The sequence below is a fragment of the Carassius carassius genome, unplaced genomic scaffold (genome assembly GCF_963082965.1).
Source record: "Carassius carassius unplaced genomic scaffold, fCarCar2.1 SCAFFOLD_145, whole genome shotgun sequence".
NCBI lineage: Eukaryota > Metazoa > Chordata > Actinopteri > Cypriniformes > Cyprinidae > Carassius > Carassius carassius.
Window position 1 is genome coordinate 1 of NW_026775047.1, and position 19571 is coordinate 19571.

At 48.2% G+C, this 19571-nt stretch overlaps 5 non-coding genes and 2 pseudogenes across 5 annotated transcripts; all 7 read right to left on the bottom strand.

The window, feature by feature from the left end:
- Positions 1–305: 305 nt before the first annotated feature.
- On the bottom strand, positions 306–469 carry LOC132134467 (U1 spliceosomal RNA). The gene has a single exon (XR_009429598.1). It is a non-coding gene; the product is annotated as a U1 spliceosomal RNA (small nuclear RNA).
- Positions 470–821: 352 nt separating this feature from the next.
- Positions 822–996, bottom strand: LOC132134483 (U2 spliceosomal RNA; annotated as a pseudogene).
- Positions 997–4779: 3783 nt separating this feature from the next.
- Positions 4780–4950, bottom strand: LOC132134488 (U2 spliceosomal RNA; annotated as a pseudogene).
- Positions 4951–10563: 5613 nt separating this feature from the next.
- On the bottom strand, positions 10564–10727 carry LOC132134470 (U1 spliceosomal RNA). The gene has a single exon (XR_009429601.1). It is a non-coding gene; the product is annotated as a U1 spliceosomal RNA (small nuclear RNA).
- A 352-nt stretch (positions 10728–11079) lies between these two features.
- Positions 11080–11261, bottom strand: LOC132134484 (U2 spliceosomal RNA). The gene has a single exon (XR_009429613.1). It is a non-coding gene; the product is annotated as a U2 spliceosomal RNA (small nuclear RNA).
- A 7248-nt stretch (positions 11262–18509) lies between these two features.
- Positions 18510–18673, bottom strand: LOC132134474 (U1 spliceosomal RNA). The gene has a single exon (XR_009429605.1). It is a non-coding gene; the product is annotated as a U1 spliceosomal RNA (small nuclear RNA).
- Positions 18674–19025: 352 nt separating this feature from the next.
- LOC132134476 (U2 spliceosomal RNA) lies at positions 19026–19216 on the bottom strand. The gene has a single exon (XR_009429607.1). It is a non-coding gene; the product is annotated as a U2 spliceosomal RNA (small nuclear RNA).
- Positions 19217–19571: the final 355 nt, after the last annotated feature.

The following is a 19571-nucleotide window of genomic DNA, read 5'->3' on the forward strand; positions in this document are numbered from 1 at the left end:
AAGGGCGCTGCGACAGGCCACTAGGTGGCGCTGTAAGTGGAAAAGAACTAATATGATTTGAAAAAGCACAACGAAAAACAAACATGGAGACAGCTACAGCTAGGCTGCAGTCAATCCAATCGACTTGCAAAGTGAGGTCTGTGCAAAATTCAAACTAAACCACACACCAGGGACCGATATTTCAAGAGCGTAAGTGATTTTGTTTCATGAGCTCAAAACACATACCCAGCATGTGGCAGGGCTCATCATTCTGAAACTAAAGAGTAACTGAGATAGATCTTTCTGCTTTGTTTCACCAGTTAATTCAGGGGAGAGCGCGAACGCAGTCCCCCACTACCATAAATTATGCAGTCGAGATTCCCACATTTGGGGAATTCGCAGGGGTCAGCATGGCCGTAGTGCAATGGACAAGCCTCGCCCTGGGTGAACCGCCTTCTTGATCATGGTGTCTCCCCTGCCAGGTAAGTATGAAGACCCAGGCGGCCAGCCAGAGGTACAATTTGCGTCTCTACCATCCTCACCAACGGTTAGCCCTCCGTAAACCCCAACAAAGGAAGGATGGGCGACTTCCATTACTGGCCTGGAAACTGCTTCCCAACGCTGGTTTTAGTTGACTCCCTTTAACCAAACACACCGAATTCGATACATCACCTCGTCAGTGAAAGACTCCGAGACCTCAGGTGGGAGCATCGTTAGTGGAAGAGTCCAACACCTCAGGGGGGTGCCTCAGAAGAGAGTCCGCAATAAACCACAGGACCTGCAAAGGCAGACCTCATTACTTGCACTGCTATTCGTCACAATAAATGGCATTCCCGAAAACGGGAAAGCACACCGTTCCTGGAGACACTGCAATACCAGGCCGATGCGTGGAATGGACGGAGCAAGCCCCGGCTCCAGCTCCGTGATCTAAAAATCCATTTAATATGTAGTCCCCGGATGGGGGACGTATCAGATATTAAACTGATAAGAACAGATTTTTTCTTTCGAAAAAGTTTTATTGACACCATTTACATTTTTTCCATTTGCATTTTTACTTTCACACACATTTTTTTTTTCAAGCACACATTAAAACAAGCCATATAATATATAATAAATACACATGGTAAAATGAAAGAAACAATCATTGTAAAAAAAAAAATTGATTAAACCACAGTGTTTTGCTTGTTTTTAAAAGTCCATATTTGAGGTGTGTTTAAAAGGTGCGATCGGTTTCAAAAGTAAAATACAAATTTAAAAAAGCAAACAAGCCTCATATGCATGTTAATAAAACCAATTTCATTAATAAAACACAATAAAAACCAATTTATAGGATAAAAACCAAATAAAAAAAAGAAACATCTGTTGTGCAAGACCGGGGGTGAGTCCTTATCAAGTCGGTCTTCACCCCACTCTCCAGAACAGGGACATGAGATGCTGCTTTACAGGCTCAGCGGAGATCCCCTCTCCTCCGGCCCGCTGGCCCGCTGTTCCCGTAGCCAGAATGGTGAGGGTGCATCTACGGGCAGCCAGGGTCGGTGCCTGCCGGGACCCTCTCTGTGCGGCCCCAGCCCCCCCGTCCGAATTTCGTCGTCCGGTACCCCTGCAGCATTGATGTTACCTTTAGCTCGCATGCATGGAGGGTTACCGTAACGCGTTTCCCCACCAGCAGGTTTCTGGTGGCCCAGATGGCATCCTTGATGACGTTGAGGGTGAGCCAGAGCGAGGTGAATTCCTGTGCTGTCATGTCCTTCAAGCCCCGGCCCACCCCAAGGATGGCGAGCTGGTACCCGAACTGGGCCCCACCTGCTGGTAGGCACGGGAAATACAAGGGGCCGGTCTTGGCCCACAGGTCCCGCGCAGCACCGCACTCCCAGAGTAGGTGGTGGACGGTCTCCGGGGAATTGCAGCCGGACCGAGGGCAGATGGGGTTTTTGGCCATGCCTCTGGAGTGCATAACCGCCCTGACCGGGAGGATCTCATGAGCCACCATCCATGATAAATCCTTGTGCCTGTTCTGGAGAGCGGGGTGAGCAGCGTTCCTCCAAACTTGTTTGGCCTCACCTAGTGTGAGGCCTGGAACTGGACTCACCGGTTCCCGGTCCTGCACAACAGAAATGAGAGACTTGTGTTTAGTTAAAATGGTGACATCTTCACTCTCTAAAAGATATTTCTTTAAAAAATTTTTTATAAAACTGTACTCTTTAGGCAAGTTAAAAGACACTGGGGTTTTCAAGTCTACTGGTAAAATTTTCAATGTTCTTAGGTAAGACCCCATCCAAAATCGCACCATTGCAGCAGTCTTGTTTTCTTTGGATGGGGTCATGGCATAACTAATGTGCAGGGCGGTGAAGCGGCTGCCTAAAAACAGGTGGGGGTCTGGGAGGCCTTTTCCACCGTTCTCTGGCCTTTTCTTGATGGTCTCCCTCTTCAGGCGCTCCCACTTGGACCCCCACAGGAAATAAAACACCGCCCTCTCCAGTCTCACCAGGAACCGCCGAGGGGGGCTAAAAACAGAACAGACAAGTAAAATCAGAGGTAAAATCACAGATTTAAAAATTAAAATTTTACCTTCAATTGTCAACTGTCTTAGTCCCCAAAACCCCAGTCTTTTCCTAGCTTTCCCTAGCAAGTCAGTCCAGTTGTCTCGTCCACCTCCGTCTTTATCAAATTTAACGCCTAAAATCTTAAAATCATTGTCTTTAAAAACCAAATCAAGTCCTCCTGTGTCCACGTCTCCCCACGGCCCGAAGAGCTGGGCCTCGGACTTGTTTCTATTGAGTTTGGCGCCCGAGGCCCGACCGTACCAGTCAGTCAAGTCCAGTGCTCTTCGTATGGATAAAAGGTCCGTGGCTAAAAGAGTTACGTCGTCCATGTATAAAGCACAGGTCGCCGTCAGTCCACCCGTCCCAGGAACGTCCAGTCCTTTGATCCATTTGTCCCTTCTCAAGATCTGTGCCAGTGGCTCGATGCAAGCCACATACAGGAGAGGAGATAAAGGACATCCCTGACGGACACCACTGTGTATGTTCACAGCTTTGGAAAGATGCCCATTTATTAGAATTTTGCTGACTATTCCCTTGTACAGCAGTCCCACCCAGGCTATAAACCTCTCTGGAAACCCCATTTTATCCAGTACCTGGAAGAGGTACTGGTGCGAGACTCGATCAAATGCTTTTTCAAAATCTAAATTTAGGACTACTAGCCGAATATTTCTGTCTCTCGCGTAACAGATGGCGTCTCTAATCAGCACTAGGTTGTCTGTTATCTTTCTTCCGGGCACAGCACAAGCTTGATCCGGGTGGATCACGTCCTCTAAAACAGTCGACATGCGTGTCGCTAAAATCTTACTAAAAAGTTTACCATCGAAATTTAAAAGCGTGATTGGTCTCCAATTTTTTAAGTCAGTCCTGTCCCCTTTTTTGTACAGTAAAGACACTATCCCTATCCTAAAACTGTCGGGTAGTCTGTCAAGAGTCTCAAAGTTGTTAAAAACAGCCAATAATTCATGTGCTAAAATATCCCAAAAAGTAAGATAAAACTCTAGGGGAAGTCCATCTGCTCCTGGGGACTTCCCCTTTTTAAAACCTTTAAGAGCTTTATGTAATTCTAAAATATTAAAATCTTGGGATAAAAACTTATTTTGGCCATTAACATTCTTGACTAAAAAATTTAAAACTTCCCTTGCCGTATCGTCGTGTACATCTTTTTTACAATACAAATCCTCATAAAATCCCTCTACATTTTTTAAAATCTCTTCTGTTGTGTTTGCATCCCTCCCTCCTACCTTAACCCTGGTTATTGCCCCTCCCCTTGTTATTATCTTTTTAAAAAAGTAACTTGTACACTTTTCACCTTCCTCTATTTCTCTTTCTTTGCTTCTTAAAATAACACCTTTACTTTGGATACGAGATAAAACTGACATTTCTTTTTTTACATCTGTTATTTCTTGGCTAAAATCAAAACCATTATTTAAAAGATTAAAATATCTTTGTAATCTTTTTTGCAACCCCATCATGCATCTCTTTTCCCTATTCTTTTTATCTTTCCCTACCTTCCTAAAAAACTGTCTTGTCCGGTCCTTTACCATTTCCCACCACTGTGCACGTGTCTCATAAAAGTCTTGGAGGGTCTGCCATTGGCTGAACTGCTCCCTATATTCTCTAACCACTTCTTCATCCACCAATAGGGAACAGTTCAGCTTCCACATCCCTCCTCCTACCGTCACACCCGGGGAAAGTGAAAGGGTGCAAGACAGCATCATGTGATCAGAAAAAAAGAGAGGGGTCAATGTTGCATCGGTTGGCGGGCAGTCCCTTGTAAAAACATAGTCAATTCGAGAGGCTCTGGCGCCATCACCACTGAACCAGGTGAAGCCCTCCTCTCTTTGATGCAGTTGTTTAAAACAGTCAACTAACTTAAAATCCTTGACTAAATTTTGTAATAAAACCGATGTCTTATCGACCTTAAAATCTTCTCCTACTCTCTTCCTATCTGTTTTTGATAAAACACAGTTAAAATCCCCTGCTACTATTAGGGGAGCCCTGCCTAACATGTGGGGCTGCAGGTCTTCTAAAAGCTCATACCTGTCATTTTTTTCTGTAAAACCATACACGTTAAGAACCTTAAAATCTCTCCCTAAAAAAGTCAGGTTTGCTAAAAGAGCCCGCCCTTCCCTCACCACAGTGCTATCCTTCACCGTGATGTTTGAATTTTTTATTAAAATAGCGACACCATCATTCTTGTTGAAGTTAGAGCCACTCCATATTGAGGGCCCCATGGTCCACATCTCCTCCAACTTCCTGTGGTTACTTAAAAAGGGCAGAGCACACTCTTGCAGTAAAAACAAATCTGACTTAAAAGACTTTAAAAGGGATAAAATGCTCTGTGCTCGCAAGGTGGACCTTACACTTCTTACATTTATGATAAGAACAGATACTACACTTGATCTTAGCCAAAAGGCCGAGAAGCGATGTTGATTTGATGCAGCGGGGAAGAAGCCGGACACGACGATGCCCATCTCGGCTTTGGTAAGTCTGGGAGACCTGAAAAGCTGTGTGATGGTAGTACCCTCCCCCGTCTGCAACGTCACCGGGCCTCGCCCCGATCGGCCTGACGCTGGCTCTGCGGCGACAGAGAGTACGGCATCGCTCGTAACTCCCAAACGGTTCGTCGCAGAGCCACGTGCCTTATGTCATCGGAATCCTTGGCTCGAGCCGAACGAGATGCAGGTCTCAGATTGGCTCGTCGCTCTGACGAAATTTTCGGGTATTTGGGATTTTGTCGAAAACCTTCTTTTGCAAACTAGCGGCAGGTATTTGGCCCAGTCCCACCCAGATCAGCACAGAATGCTTCTCTGGAGTCTGACTGTCAATAATCGTCCAAAAAAAGTGGAAATTTCCATTCACCTTGGCGAAGGGACCTCAAAACGTGCCAAGGTGGTGTGGCCGAGGTGGCTCAAATGGCTATAACTCCAGGAAGGAGTGAGATCCCTTCACCCAAATCGGCACACCTGTGCAGGGGCTCAGTCAGCGGTCAGGTGTAAAAGGGCGCTGCGACAGGCCACTAGGTGGCGCTGTAAGCGGAAAAATAAGAAAATTGAAATGTAAAAGGACCATCAAACAAAGATGGAAACACCTGAAACGCTGTGTGATGGTAGTACCCTCCCCCGTCTGCAACGTCACCGGGCCTCGCCCCGATCGGCCTGACGCTGGCTCTGCGGCGACAGAGAGTACGGCATCGCTCGTAACTCCCAAACGGTTCGTCGCAGAGCCACGTGCCTTATGTCATCGGAATCCTTGGCTCGAGCCGAACGAGATGCAGGTCTCAGATTGGCTCGTCGCTCTGACGAAATTTTCGGGTATTTGGGATTTTGTCGAAAACCTTCTTTTGCAAACTAGCGGCAGGTATTTGGCCCAGTCCCACCCAGATCAGCACAGAATGCTTCTCTGGAGTCTGACTGTCAATAATCGTCCAAAAAAAGTGGAAATTTCCATTCACCTTGGCGAGGGGACCTCAAAACGTGCCAAGGTGGTGTGGCCGAGGTGGCTCAAATGGCTATAACTCCAGGAAGGAGTGAGATCCCTTCACCCAAATCGGCACACCTGTGCAGGGGCTCAGTCAGCGGTCAGGTGTAAAAGGGCGCTGCGACAGGCCACTAGGTGGCGCTGTAAGCGGAAAAATAAGAAAATTGAAATGTAAAAGGACCATCAAACAAAGATGGAAACACCTGAAACGCTGTGTGATGGTAGTACCCTCCCCCGTCTGCAACGTCACCGGGCCTCGCCCCGATCGGCCTGACGCTGGCTCTGCGGCGACAGAGAGTACGGCATCGCTCGTAACTCCCAAACGGTTCGTCGCAGAGCCACGTGCCTTATGTCATCGGAATCCTTGGCTCGAGCCGAACGAGATGCAGGTCTCAGATTGGCTCGTCGCTCTGACGAAATTTTCGGGTATTTTGGGATTTTGTCGAAAACCTTCTTTTGCAAACTAGCGGCAGGTATTTGGCCCAGTCCCACCCAGATCAGCACAGAATGCTTCTCTGGAGTCTGACTGTCAATAATCATCCAAAAAAAGTGGAAATTTCCATTCACCTTGGCGAGGGGACCTCAAAACGTGCCAAGGTGGTGTGGCCGAGGTGGCTCAAATGGCTATAACTCCAGGAAGGAGTGAGATCCCTTCACCCAAATCGGCACACCTGTGCAGGGGCTCAGTCAGCGGTCAGGTGTAAAAGGGCGCTGCGACAGGCCACTAGGTGGCGCTGTAAGCGGAAAAATAAGAAAATTGAAATGTAAAAGGACCATCAAACAAAGATGGAAACACCTGAAACGCTGTGTGATGGTAGTACCCTCCCCCGTCTGCAACGTCACCGGGCCTCGCCCCGATCGGCCTGACGCTGGCTCTGCGGCGACAGAGAGTACGGCATCGCTCGTAACTCCCAAACGGTTCGTCGCAGAGCCACGTGCCTTATGTCATCGGAATCCTTGGCTCGAGCCGAACGAGATGCAGGTCTCAGATTGGCTCGTCGCTCTGACGAAATTTTCGGGTATTTGGGATTTTGTCGAAAACCTTCTTTTGCAAACTAGCGGCAGGTATTTGGCCCAGTCCCACCCAGATCAGCACAGAATGCTTCTCTGGAGTCTGACTGTCAATAATCGTCCAAAAAAAGTGGAAATTTCCATTCACCTTGGCGAGGGGACCTCAAAACGTGCCAAGGTGGTGTGGCCGAGGTGGCTCAAATGGCTATAACTCCAGGAAGGAGTGAGATCCCTTCACCCAAATCGGCACACCTGTGCAGGGGCTCAGTCAGCGGTCAGGTGTAAAAGGGCGCTGCGACAGGCCACTAGGTGGCGCTGTAAGCGGAAAAATAAGAAAATTGAAATGTAAAAGGACCATCAAACAAAGATGGAAACACCTGAAACGCTGTGTGATGGTAGTACCCTCCCCCGTCTGCAACGTCACCGGGCCTCGCCCCGATCGGCCTGACGCTGGCTCTGCGGCGACAGAGAGTACGGCATCGCTCGTAACTCCCAAACGGTTCGTCGCAGAGCCACGTGCCTTATGTCATCGGAATCCTTGGCTCGAGCCGAACGAGATGCAGGTCTCAGATTGGCTCGTCGCTCTGACGAAATTTTCGGGTATTTGGGATTTTGTCGAAAACCTTCTTTTGCAAACTAGCGGCAGGTATTTGGCCCAGTCCCACCCAGATCAGCACAGAATGCTTCTCTGGAGTCTGACTGTCAATAATCGTCCAAAAAAAGTGGAAATTTCCATTCACCTTGGCGAGGGGACCTCAAAACGTGCCAAGGTGGTGTGGCCGAGGTGGCTCAAATGGCTATAACTCCAGGAAGGAGTGAGATCCCTTCACCCAAATCGGCACACCTGTGCAGGGGCTCAGTCAGCGGTCAGGTGTAAAAGGGCGCTGCGACAGGCCACTAGGTGGCGCTGTAAGCGGAAAAATAAGAAAATTGAAATGTAAAAGGACCATCAAACAAAGATGGAAACACCTGAAACGCTGTGTGATGGTAGTACCCTCCCCCGTCTGCAACGTCACCGGGCCTCGCCCCGATCGGCCTGACGCTGGCTCTGCGGCGACAGAGAGTACGGCATCGCTCGTAACTCCCAAACGGTTCGTCGCAGAGCCACGTGCCTTATGTCATCGGAATCCTTGGCTCGAGCCGAACGAGATGCAGGTCTCAGATTGGCTCGTCGCTCTGACGAAATTTTCGGGTATTTTGGATTTTTTCGAAAACCTTCTTTTGCAAACTAGCGGCAGGTATTTGGCCCAGTCCCACCCAGATCAGCACAGAATGCTTCTCTGGAGTCTGACTGTCAATAATCGTCCAAAAAAAGTGGAAATTTCCATTCACCTTGGCGAGGGGACCTCAAAACGTGCCAAGGTGGTGTGGCCGAGGTGGCTCAAATGGCTATAACTCCAGGAAGGAGTGAGATCCCTTCACCCAAATCGGCACACCTGTGCAGGGGCTCAGTCAGCGGTCAGGTGTAAAAGGGCGCTGCGACAGGCCACTAGGTGGCGCTGTAAGCGGAAAAATAAGAAAATTGAAATGTAAAAGGACCATCAAACAAAGATGGAAACACCTGAAACGCTGTGTGATGGTAGTACCCTCCCCCGTCTGCAACGTCAACGGGCCTCGCCCCGATCGGCCTGACGCTGGCTCTGCGGCGACAGAGAGTACGGCATCGCTCGTAACTCCCAAACGGTTCGTCGCAGAGCCACGTGCCTTATGTCATCGGAATCCTTGGCTCGAGCCGAACGAGATGCAGGTCTCAGATTGGCTCGTCGCTCTGACGAAATTTTCGGGTATTTGGGATTTTGTCGAAAACCTTCTTTTGCAAACTAGCGGCAGGTATTTGGCCCAGTCCCACCCAGATCAGCACAGAATGCTTCTCTGGAGTCTGACTGTCAATAATCGTCCAAAAAAAGTGGAAATTTCCATTCACCTTGGCGAGGGGACCTCAAAACGTGCCAAGGTGGTGTGGCCGAGGTGGCTCAAATGGCTATAACTCCAGGAAGGAGTGAGATCCCTTCACCCAAATCGGCACACCTGTGCAGGGGCTCAGTCAGCGGTCAGGTGTAAAAGGGCGCTGCGACAGGCCACTAGGTGGCGCTGTAAGCGGAAAAATAAGAAAATTGAAATGTAAAAGGACCATCAAACAAAGATGGAAACACCTGAAACGCTGTGTGATGGTAGTACCCTCCCCCGTCTGCAACGTCACCGGGCCTCGCCCCGATCGGCCTGACGCTGGCTCTGCGGCGACAGAGAGTACGGCATCGCTCGTAACTCCCAAACGGTTCATCGCAGAGCCACGTGCCTTATGTCATCGGAATCCTTGGCTCGAGCCGAACGAGATGCAGGTCTCAGATTGGCTCGTCGCTCTGACGAAATTTTCGGGTATTTGGGATTTTGTCGAAAACCTTCTTTTGCAAACTAGCGGCAGGTATTTGGCCCAGTCCCACCCAGATCAGCACAGAATGCTTCTCTGGAGTCTGACTGTCAATAATCGTCCAAAAAAAGTGGAAATTTCCATTCACCTTGGCGAGGGGACCTCAAAACGTGCCAAGGTGGTGTGGCCGAGGTGGCTCAAATGGCTATAACTCCAGGAAGGAGTGAGATCCCTTCACCCAAATCGGCACACCTGTGCAGGGGCTCAGTCAGCGGTCAGGTGTAAAAGGGCGCTGCGACAGGCCACTAGGTGGCGCTGTAAGCGGAAAAATAAGAAAATTGAAATGTAAAAGGACCATCAAACAAAGATGGAAACACCTGAAACGCTGTGTGATGGTAGTACCCTCCCCCGTCTGCAACGTCACCGGGCCTCGCCCCGATCGGCCTGACGCTGGCTCTGCGGCGACAGAGAGTACGGCATCGCTCGTAACTCCCAAACGGTTCGTCGCAGAGCCACGTGCCTTATGTCATCGGAATCCTTGGCTCGAGCCGAACGAGATGCAGGTCTCAGATTGGCTCGTCGCTCTGACAAAATTTTCGGGTATTTGGGATTTTGTCGAAAACCTTCTTTTGCAAACTAGCGGCAGGTATTTGGCCCAGTCCCACCCAGATCAGCACAGAATGCTTCTCTGGAGTCTGACTGTCAATAATCATCCAAAAAAAGTGGAAATGTCCATTCACCTTGGCGAGGGGACCTCAAAACGTGCCAAGGTGGTGTGGCCGAGGTGGCTCAAATGGCTATAACTCCAGGAAGGAGTGAGATCCCTTCACCCAAATCGGCACACCTGTGCAGGGGCTCAGTCAGCGGTCAGGTGTAAAAGGGCGCTGCAACAGGCCACTAGGTGGCGCTGTAAGCGGAAAAAAACTAATATGATTTGAAAAAGCACAACGAAAAACAAACATGGAGACAGCTACAGCTAGGCTGCAGTCAATCCAATCGACTTGCAAAGTGAGGTCTGTGCAAAATTCGAACTAAACCACACACCAGGGACCGATATTTCAAGAGCGTAAGTGATTTTGTTTCATGAGCTCAAAACACATACCCAGCATGTGGCAGGACTCATCATTCTGAAACTGAAAAGTAACTGAGATAGATCTTTCTGCTTTGTTTCACCAGTTAATTCAAGGGAGAGCGCGAACGCAGTCCCCCACTACCATAAATTATGCAGTCGAGATTCCCACATTTGGGGAATTCGCAGGGGTCAGCATGGCCGTAGTGCAATGGACAAGCCTCGCCCTAGGTGAACCGCCTTCTTGATCATGGTGTCTCCCCTGCCAGGTAAGTATGAAGACCCAAGCAGCCAGCCAGAGGTACAATTTGCGTCTCTACCATCCTCACCAACGGTTAGCCCTCCGTAAACCCCAACAAAGGAAGGATGGGCGACTTCCATTACTGGCCTGGAAACTGCTTCCCAACGCTGGTTTTAGTTGACTCCCTTTAACCAAACACACCGAATTCGATACATCACCTCGTCAGTGAAAGTCTCCGAGACCTCAGGTGGGAGCATCGTTAGTGGAAGAGTCCAACACCTCAGGGGGGTGCCTCAGAAGTGAGTCCGCAATAAACCACAGGACCTGCAAAGGCAGACCTCATTACTTGCTCTGCTATTCGTCACAATAAATGGCATTCCCGAAAAAGGGAAAGCACACCGTTCCTGGAGACACTGCAATACCAGGCCGATGCTTGGAATGGACGGAGCAAGCCCCGGCTCCAGCTCCGTGATCTAAAAATCCATTTAATATGTAGTCCCCGGATGGGGGACGTATCAGATATTAAACTGATAAGAACAGATTTTTTTTTCTTTCTTTCGAAAAAGTTTTATTGTCACCATTTACATTTTTTCCATTTGCATTTTTACTTTCACACACATTTTTTTTTTTTTTTTCAAGCACACATTAAAACAAGCCATATAATATATAATAAATACACATGGTAAAATGAAAGAAACAATCATTGTTAAAAAAAATTGATTAAACCACAGTGTTTTGCTTGTTTTTAAAAGTCCATATTTGAGGTGTGTTTAAAAGGTGCGATCGGTTTCAAAAGTAAAATACAAATTTAAAAAAGCAAACAAGCCTCATATGCATGTTAATAAAACCAATTTCATTAATAAAACACAATAAAAACCAATTTATAGGATAAAAACCAAATAAAAAAAAAACATCTGTTGTGCAAGACCGGGGGTGAGTCCTTATCAAGTCGGTCTTCACCCCACTCTCCAGAACAGGGACATGAGATGCTGCTTTACAGGCTCAGCGGAGATCCCCTCTCCTCCGGCCCGCTGGCCCGCTGTTCCCGTAGCCAGAATGGTGAGGGTGCATCTACGGGCAGCCAGGGTCGGTGCCTGCCGGGACCCTCTCTGTGCGGCCCCGGCCCCCCCGTCCGAATATCGTCGTCCGGTACCCCTGCAGCATTGATGTTACCTTTAGCTCGCATGCATGGAGGGTTACCGTAACGCGTTTCCCCACCAGCAGGTTTCTGGTGGCCCAGATGGCATCCTTGATGACGTTGAGGGTGAGCCAGAGCGAGGTGAATTCCTGTGCTGTCATGTCCTTCAAGCCCCGGCCCACCCCAAGGATGGCGAGCTGGTACCCGAACTGGGCCCCACCTGCTGGTAGGCACGGGAAATACAAGGGGCCGGTCTTGGCCCACAGGTCCCGCGCAGCACCGCACTCCCAGAGTAGGTGGTGGACGGTCTCCGGGGAATTGCAGCCGGACCGAGGGCAGATGGGGTTTTTGGCCATGCCTCTGGAGTGCATAACCGCCCTGACCGGGAGGATCTCATGAGCCACCATCCATGATAAATCCTTGTGCCTGTTCTGGAGAGCGGGGTGAGCAGCGTTCCTCCAAACTTGTTTGGCCTCACCTAGTGTGAGGCCTGGAACTGGACTCACCGGTTCCCGGTCCTGCACAACAGAAATGAGAGACTTGTGTTTAGTTAAAATGGTGACATCTTCACTCTCTAAAAGATATTTCTTTAAAAATTTTTTTATAAAACTGTACTCTTTAGGCAAGTTAAAAGACACTGGGGTTTTCAAGTCTACTGGTAAAATTTTCAATGTTCTTAGGTAAGACCCCATCCAAAATCGCACCATTGCAGCCGTCTTGTTTTCTTTGGATGGGGTCATGGCATAACTAATGTGCAGGGCGGTGAAGCGGCTGCCTAAAAACAGGTGGGGGTCTGGGAGGCCTTTTCCACCGTTCTCTGGCCTTTTCTTGATGGTCTCCCTCTTCAGGCGCTCCCACTTGGACCCCCACAGGAAATAAAACACCGCCCTCTCCAGTCTCACCAGGAACCGCCGAGGGGGGCTAAAAACAGAACAGACAAGTAAAATCAGAGGTAAAATCACAGATTTAAAAATTAAAATTTTACCTTCAATTGTCAACTGTCTTAGTCCCCAAAACCCCAGTCTTTTCCTAGCTTTCCCTAGCAAGTCAGTCCAGTTGTCTCGTCCACCTCCGTCTTTATCAAATTTAACGCCTAAAATCTTAAAATCATTGTCTTTAAAAACCAAATCAAGTCCTCCTGTGTCCGCGTCTCCCCACGGCCCGAAGAGCTGGGCCTCGGACTTGTTTCTATTGAGTTTGGCGCCCGAGGCCCGACCGTACCAGTCAGTCAAGTCCAGTGCTCTTCGTATGGATAAAAGGTCCGTGGCTAAAAGAGTTACGTCGTCCATGTATAAAGCACAGGTCGCCGTCAGTCCACCCGTCCCAGGAACGTCCAGTCCTTTGATCCATTTGTCCCTTCTCAAGATCTGTGCCAGTGGCTCAATGCAAGCCACATACAGAAGAGGAGATAAAGGACATCCCTGACGGACACCACTGTGTATGTTCACAGCTTTGGAAAGATGCCCATTTATTAGAATTTTGCTGACTATTCCCTTGTACAGCAGTCCCACCCAGGCTATAAACCTCTCTGGAAACCCCATTTTATCCAGTACCTGGAAGAGGTACTGGTGCGAGACTCGATCAAATGCTTTTTCAAAATCTAAATTTAGGACTACTAGCCGAATATTTCTGTCTCTCGCGTAACAGATGGCGTCTCTAATCAGCACTAGGTTGTCTGTTATCTTTCTTCCGGGCACAGCAGAAGCTTGATCCGGGTGGATCACGTCCTCTAAAACAGTCGACATGCGTGTCGCTAAAATCTTACTAAAAAGTTTACCATCGAAATTTAAAAGCGTGATTGGTCTCCAATTTTTTAAGTCAGTCCTGTCCCCTTTTTTGTACAGTAAAGACACTATCCCTATCCTAAAACTGTCGGGTAGTCTGTCAAGAGTCTCAAAGTTGTTAAAAACAGCCAATAATTCATGTGCTAAAATATCCCAAAAAGTAAGATAAAACTCTAGGGGAAGTCCATCTGCTCCTGGGGACTTCCCCTTTTTAAAACCTTTAAGAGCTTTATGTAATTCTAAAATATTAAAATCTTGGGATAAAAACTTATTTTGGCCATTAACATTCTTGACTAAAAAATTTAAAACTTCCCTTGCCGTATCGTCGTGTACATCTTTTTTACAATACAAATCCTCATAAAATCCCTCTACATTTTTTAAAATCTCTTCTGTTGTGTTTGCATCCCTCCCTCCTACCTTAACACTGGTTATTGCCCCTCCCCTTGTTATTATCTTTTTAAAAAAGTAACTTGTACACTTTTCACCTTCCTCTATTTCTCTTTCTTTGCTTCTTAAAATAACACCTTTACTTTGGATACGAGATAAAACTGACATTTCTTTTTTTACATCTGTTATTTCTTGGCTAAAATCAAAACCATTATTTAAAAGATTAAAATATCTTTGTAATCTTTTTTGCAACCCCATCATGCATCTCTTTTCCCTATTCTTTTTATCTTTCCCTACCTTCCTAAAAAACTGTCTTGTCCGGTCCTTTACCATTTCCCACCACTGTGCACGTGTCTCATAAAAGTCTTGGAGGGTCTGCCATTGGCTGAACTGCTCCCTATATTCTCTAACCACTTCTTCATCCACCAATAGGGAACAGTTCAGCTTCCACATCCCTCCTCCTACCGTCACACCCGGGGAAAGTGAAAGGGTGCAAGACAGCATCATGTGATCAGAAAAAAAGAGAGGGGTCAATGTTGCATCGGTTGGCGGGCAGTCCCTTGTAAAAACATAGTCAATTCGAGAGGCTCTGGCGCCATCACCACTGAACCAGGTGAAGCCCTCCTCTCTTTGATGCAGTTGTTTAAAACAGTCAACTAACTTAAAATCCTTGACTAAATTTTGTAATAAAACCGATGTCTTATCGACCTTAAAATCTTCTCCTACTCTCTTCCTATCTGTTTTTGATAAAACACAGTTAAAATCCCCTGCTACTATTAGGGGAGCCCTGCCTAACATGTGGGGCTGCAGGTCTTCTAAAAGCTCATACCTGTCATTTTTTTCTGTAAAACCATACACGTTAAGAACCTTAAAATCTCTCCCTAAAAAAGTCAGGTTTGCTAAAAGAGCCCGCCCTTCCCTCACCACAGTGCTATCCTTCACCGTGATGTTTGAATTTTTTATTAAAATAGCGACACCATCATTCTTGTTGAAGTTAGAGCCACTCCATATTGAGGGCCCCATGGTCCACATCTCCTCCAACTTCCTGTGGTTACTTAAAAAGGGCAGAGCACACTCTTGCAGTAAAAACAAATCTGACTTAAAAGACTTTAAAAGGGATAAAATGCTCTGTGCTCGCAAGGTGGACCTCACACTTCTTACATTTATGGTAGAGATAGTGAGGGCCATGAGCAGTATGGTTAAAACAGTATGAGACATTTAAACAGAAGACTAAAAGACTACAAAAATATGCTTAAAATCATGTTTTATCTTGTTTCACCTGCTCTTCCTTTCTCCCAGATGAACTGGGGCCCGGAGAGCAGGTGCTCGACACATCGGGTGCTACAGAGAAACCCTCTTGTAACTCCCTAGGCGACGATGTTCTTAGCTTGATGTGCAAAAAGGAAACCTCATTTGGGGATTCTAGGGGCCACATACGTTCTTGATCTTCCAAATCGGAACTATCAAGCCGCTGTGCTGCCCTAGCTTTTTTCTCCTCTGTTTCCACCAGAGGAGATCCCGCAGGTCTTTTTTGCACTTGAGCATTTGGGAGTGAACACTCAAATTCACTCCCACTGGATTCCTGCACCAAATCTGACACCGTTTCTAGGGAAGAGCTTGTTTCTTCCTCGCTCACTTCTCCTTCCGTGACTTTTTCCAGTTCAATATCTGACTCCGCCCCTGTGGCCGCCCCACTTCCTCCTTCCTGCCCAATCCCTGAGGCCGGCTGGGGATTTGAAATTCCCGCCAAAACCTCAGGGACCGCCTCCTCTTTCCTTTGTTCATTCGTTTGTTGCCCATGTGGGGCGGCCATTTTGAGCTTGTTGGCAAAACTTTTAGGGCAGTCTCTGTAGAGATGGTTTGTTTCTCCACAAAGATTACACCGTCTGCCATTGGTACAATCATCAAAACTGTGACCAATTTCTCTACACTTCCCACATATTAACTCTTGGCATGCTTCAGCGAGATGACCAAACCTGCAACACTTCCTGCAGAGTTTGGGCATTCCTTGATAATGTATGTAGCCTCTGTTCTCTCCGAGCACAATCATGGAAGGCAGATGTTTCAGGCCCTGGTAGCCCCCAGCGTCTTCCCATTGTTTAATGGGAATTCGCCAGGAGCATGTCCAAATGCCATCTTCATCCAACACTTTGACAGGCTGGCCTCGAACAGTGCAAAATCTACCCAACCAAACACAAATATCATCTCCAGTCACTGTTTCATTGAACATCCTGACAATCACAGTTTTAAGTGTGTTATCCGAAAGTTTCTCGACAGTGAACATGGAGAACTGGGCTTTAACTGAATCAAACCTTTGCCAAAAGTCATTAAGCAGGGAAGCGGTTTTAAAACTGACATCAAATCCTTTGTTCAAGGGCAGAGTCATCAAACAATTCAGGTCGTCAGATCTAAAAGCTAAGGTCTTTTGGATCAGCTTCCTTGAAAAGTCCATACGTGACATTCCAAGGAGCTTCCCCTCAACCTGCCTGAATAAAAAACGCACGCTGTGGTGCCTCCGCACGCCGGCACGGGCAGCCGACATGATGGAGGCACCAACAGCCTTAAAACTTAAAACAACAATAAATACAACAATAAATAACCAAATAAATAATTAAAAGACCTTACCTTAAAACTTGTTGGAGCCCGAAGCAGCAGAATTCAATGTACCTCTCGAAGTTGTGTGACTCAAGATATAAAAAGATCTCAAGTCAGGAAACCTCCAAGAGGCGATCGCAGTCTCAACCGTCCGACAAGATACGTGATCTTAGCCAAAAGGCCGAGAAGCGATGTTGATTTGATGCAGCGGGGAAGAAGCCGGACACGACGATGCCCATCTCGGCTTTGGTAAGTCTGGGAGACCTGAAAAGCTGTGTGATGGTAGTACCCTCCCCCGTCTGCAACGTCACCGGGCCTCGCCCCGATCGGCCTGACGCTGGCTCTGCAGCGACAGAGAGTACGGCATCGCTCGTAATTCCCAAACGGTTCGTCACAAAGCCACGTGCCTTATGTCATCGGAATCCTTGGCTGAGCCGAACGAGATGCAGGTCTCAGATTGGCTCGTCGCTCTGACGAAATTTTCGGGTATTTGGGATTTTGTCGAAAACCGTCTTTTGCAAACTAGCGGCAGGTATTTGGCCCAGTCTCACCCAGATCAGCACAGAATGCTTCTCTGGAGTCTGACTGTCAATAATCATCCAAAAAAAGTGGAAATTTCCATTCACCTTGGCGAGGGGACCTCAAAACGTGCCAAGGTGGTGTGGCCGAGGTGGCTCAAATGGCTATAACTCCAGGACGGAGTGAGATCCCTTCACCCAAATCGGCACACCTGTGCAGGGGCTCAGTCAGCGGTCAGGTGTAAAAGGGCGCTGCGACAGGCCACTAGGTGGTGCTGTAAGCGGAAAAATAAGAAAAATGAAATGTAAAAGGACCATCAAACAAAGATGGAAACACCTGAAAAGCTGTGTGATGGTAGTACCCTCCCCCGTCTGCAACGTCACCGGGCCTCGCCCCGATCGGCCTGACGCTGGCTCTGCAGCGACAGAGAGTACGGCATCGCTCGTAATTCCCAAACGGTTCGTCACAAAGCCACGTGCCTTATGTCATCAGGTGTAAAAGGGCGCTGCGACAGGCCACTAGGTGGCGCTGTAAGCGGAAAAATAAGAAAAATGAAATGTAAAAGGACCATCAAACAAAGATGGAAACACCTGAAACGCTGTGTGATGGTAGTACCCTCCCCCGTCTGCAACGTCACCGGGCCTCGCCCCGATCGGCCTGACGCTGGCTCTGCGGCGACAGAGAGTACGGCATCGCTCGTAACTCCCAAACGGTTCGTCGCAAAGCCACGTGCCTTATCTCATCGGAATCCTTGGCTCGAGCCGAACGAGATGCAGGTCTCAGATTGGCTCGTCGCTCTGACGAAATTTTCGGGTATTTGGGATTTTGTCGAAAACCTTCTTTTCCAAACTAGCGGCAGGTATTTGGCCCAGTCCCACCCAGATCAGCACAGCATGCTTCTCTGGAGTCTGACTGTCAATAATCATCCAAAAAAAGTGGAAATTTCCATTCACCTTGGCGAGGGGACCTCAAAACGTGCCAAGGTGGTGTGGCCGAGGTGGCTCAAATGGCTATAACTCCAGGAAGGAGTGAGATCCCTTCACCCAAATCGGCACACCTGTGCAGGGGCTCAGTCAGCGGTCAGGTGTAAAAGGGCGCTGCAACAGGCCACTAGGTGGCGCTGTAAGCGGAAAAAAACTAATATGATTTGAAAAAGCACAACGAAAAACAAACATGGAGACAGCTACAGCTAGGCTGCAGTCAATCCAATCGACTTGCAAAGTGAGGTCTTTGCAAAATTCGAACTAAACCACACACCAGGGACCGATATTTCAAGAGCGTAAGTGATTTTGTTTCATGAGCTCAAAACACATACCCAGCATGTGGCAGGACTCATCATTCTGAAACTGAAAAGTAACTGAGATAGATCTTTCTGCTTTGTTTCACCAGTTAATTCAGGGGAGAGCGCGAACGCAGTCCCCCACTACCATAAATAATGCAGTCGAGATTCCCACATTTGGGGAATTCGCAGGGATCAGCATGGCCGTAGTGCAATGGACAAGCCTCGCCCTGGGTGAACCGCCTTCTTGATCATGGTGTCTCCCCTGCCAGATAAGTATGAAGACCCAAGCAGCCAGCCAGAGGTACAATTTGCGTCTCTACCATCCTCACCAACGGTTAGCCCTCCGTAAACCCCAACAAAGGAAGGATGGGCGACTTCCATTACTGGCCTGGAAACTGCTTCCCAACGCTGGTTTTAGTTGACTCCCTTTAACCAAACACACCGAATTCGATACATCACCTCGTCAGTGAAAGTCTCCGAGACCTCAGGTGGGAGCATCGTTAGTGGAAGAGTCCAACACCTCAGGGGGGTGCCTCAGAAGAGAGTCCGCAATAAACCACAGGACCTGCAAAGGCAGACCTCATTACTTGCTCTGCTATTCGTCACAATAAATGGCATTCCCGAAAAAGGGAAAGCACACCGTTCCTGGAGACACTGCAATACCAGGCCGATGCTTGGAATGGACGGAGCAAGCCCCGGCTCCAGCTCCGTGATCTAAAAATCCATTTAATATGTAGTCCCCGGATGGGGGACGTATCAGATATTAAACTGATAAGAACAGATACTACACTTGATCTTAGCCAAAAGGCCGAGAAGCGATGTTGATTTGATGCAGCGGGGAAGAAGCCGGACACGACGATGCCCATCTCGGCTTTGGTAAGTCTGGGAGACCTGAAAAGCTGTGTGATGGTAGTACCCTCCCCCGTCTGCAACGTCACCGGGCCTCGCCCCGATCGGCCTGACGCTGGCTCTGCGGCGACAGAGAGTACGGCATCGCTCGTAACTCCCAAACGGTTCGTCGCAGAGCCACGTGCCTTATGTCATCGGAATCCTTGGCTCGAGCCGAACGAGATGCAGGTCTCAGATTGGCTCGTCGCTCTGACGAAATTTTCGGGTATTTGGGATTTTGTCGAAAACCTTCTTTTGCAAACTAGCGGCAGGTATTTGGCCCAGTC